The sequence below is a fragment of the Balaenoptera musculus genome, chromosome 2, assembly GCF_009873245.2.
Source record: "Balaenoptera musculus isolate JJ_BM4_2016_0621 chromosome 2, mBalMus1.pri.v3, whole genome shotgun sequence".
NCBI classification, from domain to species: Eukaryota; Metazoa; Chordata; class Mammalia; order Artiodactyla; family Balaenopteridae; genus Balaenoptera; species Balaenoptera musculus.
In genome coordinates, this window is record NC_045786.1 from 51706119 (window position 1) to 51709352 (window position 3234).

The 3234-nt window shown below is 49.5% G+C and overlaps 1 pseudogene; it reads left to right on the plus strand.

Moving 5' to 3' along the window:
- The first annotated feature begins 1447 nt into the window (after nucleotides 1-1447).
- Nucleotides 1448-2480, plus strand: LOC118889814 (annotated as a pseudogene).
- Nucleotides 2481-3234: the final 754 nt, after the last annotated feature.

Below are 3234 nucleotides of genomic sequence, written 5' to 3' on the forward strand. Positions count from 1 at the left end.
TTTCTCCCCCTTCCCCTTGTAGAACAGGTTCTCCCTTGGGTTTCCTTTCAGACCATTGTACCATAAGGTGGCAGTCCTCTGACTCCTTCCTCCTGATGCAATAGCATAAATGCTTCTACATATGGAATCTCACCTCTTTTCCCTGCTCTTTTGCAAAACACTTCTAACTGCCAGACCCTATTACAATAGTATATCATGTCTTTCTTAGTCATAGGCTCATAGCTATGTTTTGCCCATTTATCTAATATATGCCCCAAAGGGCTATCCTTCAGGATAGATGGAGTATTCCCCTTTTTTATAAGTTTGATAACACCAAAACACGAAAGACGCAGACAAATTCCAACACAAAAGGCACAAACAAATTCTAGCATCAATGCACACAAAACCAAAAGAAAACCAAGACCAAAACCAACGAACTAGTTTCCAATGAACCAGTTCCCAAAATCAGGTAGAGTCCAACAACAATTCCCCTCTCCAACAGGGTACCCCAACCAAATTGGCTTGTCCTGTAAAGGAAAAGCCCAAATTGAGGGGGGAATATGTTTCCAGTGTGCACGCCAGAGCGACTTACCGTCCAAAATCAAATGGAGTCCGTCGACTCCTAGAAGTTTTTGTTGGTTCCTTGCTTCAACTGCCAAGCGCTGGGGTAGCTGGTGTCGCTTCAGGGAACTTTGAAGGGAAGATCCTCAAGACAAATGGACCTGGCAGCTGCTAGGGTCTTGCCCCAATATTCCTTGACTGGGGCCAGCTAGCCATGAGCCACAAGGCTCCTGGCTGGCTAAGCCAAATTTGTTACCGAGTCCAAGCTTGCTCTGCTCGCCCCACGACAGGCCAGTAGTAAATCAGAGACGAGGTGTTGAGGCAAAGAACACGACTTTATTCAGAAAGCCGATAGACTGAGTAGATGGCAGGCTAGGGTCCCCAAAAACCATCCTATCAGGGTCTGGATGCCAGTTTCTTTTATAGAATCAGAGAGGGAGAGGCAGTGGGGAAGTAAAGTAAAAAGGGCCATCAGTCTTGCAAAACATCTCCTGGAAGGACCAGCCTCAGTGAGGGGATGTGTTAATTTCTTCTTTCTTGCAGCCATTCACAGGTGGGCAGGGTCAGATTGTCTCCCTGTGAGCTGAACAGAGGCACTTTAGTTTAACATTCTGGCGGAGGCAGCAGGGTTCCCTGAGGCACGCCATTATGTATGATTATAATAACAAAAGCAACGAAAAGCAAAGGTTCAAGTCAAAGAAACAGATCCAACATGGAGTCCAATTTAGCTCTTCCCTGTTACAATACCAAAAAAAGAGAAGTTATTTACAGCATGTAAATTGTAGCTGTAATTTAAAAGATGTGTATAATTTGTGATCACTTTTAAAGACAAGTATTATATAAACCGGTATTGGCTCCTTCTAATAAGTGTAGAATATTAGCTTATAAAACATTTTTTTGAGCGGCGATGACGGCGGCGGCGGTGGCGGCGGCGGCGGCAGCAGCAGCGGGGTCTGCGGGCGGTCGGGGCTCCGGGCCGGGGCGGCGGCACCATCTTGTGCCCGGGGCCGGTGTGGAGGCCGGGGAGGGGGCCCCGGGGGGCGCAGGGGACTACGGGAACGGCTTGGAGTCTGAGGAACTGGAGCCTGAGGAGCTGCTGCTGGAGCCCGAGCCGGAGCCCGAGCCCGAAGAGAAGCCGCCCCGGCCCCGTGCACCATCCCCCCAACCCCCGGGAGCTCCGGGCCCTGGGCTTGGCTCGGGAGCCCCCGGCAGCCAGGAGGAGGAGGAGCCGGGGCTGGTCGAGGGTGACCCGGGGGACGGCGCCATTGAGGACCCGGAGCTGGAAGCGATCAAAGCTCGAGTCAGGGAGAGGGAGGAAGAAGCTGAGAAGCTAAAGGAGCTACAGAACGATGTAGAGAAGCAGATGAATATGAGTCCACCTCCAGGCAATGCTGGCCCAGTGATCATGTCCATTGAGGAGAAGATGGAGGCTGATGCCTGTTCCATCTATGTTGGCAATGTGGACTCTGGTGCAACAGCAGAAGAGCTGGAAGCACACTTTAATGGCTGTGGTTCAGTCAACCGTGCTATGTGACAAATTTAGTGGCCATCCCAAAGGGTTTGCATGTATAGAGTTCTCAGACAAAGAGTCAGTGAGGACTTCCTTGGCCTTAGATGAGTCCCTATTTAGAGGAAGACAAATCAAGGTGATCCCAAAACGAACCAACAGACCAGGCATCAGCACAACAGACCAGAGGTTTCCTGCGAGCCCGATACCGTGCCCAGACCACCAACTACAACAGTTCCCGCTCTCGATTCTACAGTGGTTTTAACAGCAGGCCCTGGGGTCGTGTCTACAGGGGCCGGGCTAGAGCGACATCATGGTATTCCCCTTACTAAAAAAAGTGTGTATTAGGAGGAGAGAGAGGAAAAAAAGAGGAAAGAAGGATAAAAAAAAGAATTAAAAAAAAAAAAAGAAAAAACAGAAGATGACCTTGATGTTCTTTCCATATTTTTTTTAAAAAGAGATATACTGTGGAAGGGGGGAGAATCCCATAACTAACTGCTGAGGAGGGACCTGCTTTGGGGAGTAAGGGAAGGCCCAGGGAGTGGGGCAGGGGGCTGCTCATTCACTCTGGGAATTCGCCATGGACACGTCTCAACCACGCAAGCTGCTCCCCCTGTCTCCCTGTCCCCCTTTGCCCCCTTGTGGGCTGCTCAAGGGTAGGTGGGCATGGGTGGTAGGAGGAGTTTTTTTACCCAGGACTCTGCAAGGACACCAAACTGTTCTGTTACCTTCCCTCCATCTTCTCCCTAGCTTTCACAGTCCCCTCCTGCCTGTTCTTGTCCTGCCAGGTCTACCACCCACCCCACCCCTCTTTTCTGGCTCCCTGCCCCTCCAGATTGCCTGGATCTATCTTGTTTCCTTTTGTGTTTCTTTTTCTGTTTTGAGTGTCTTTCTTTGCAGATTTCTGTAGCTGGAAGATCTCCGATCCACTCCCAGCGGCTCCAGTGTAAATTCCCCTTTCCCCTGGGGAAATGCACTACCTTGTTTTGGGGGGTTTTGGGGTGTTTTTTGTTTTTCAGTTTTTTGTTTTGTTTTGTTTTCCTTTGCCTTTTTTTCCCTTTTATTTGGAGGGAATGGGAGGAAGTGGGGACAGGGAGGTGGGAGGTGGATTTTGTTTATTTTTTTAGCTCATTTCCAGGGGGTGGGAGGTTTTTTTTTAATATGTGTCATGAATAAAGTTGTTTTTG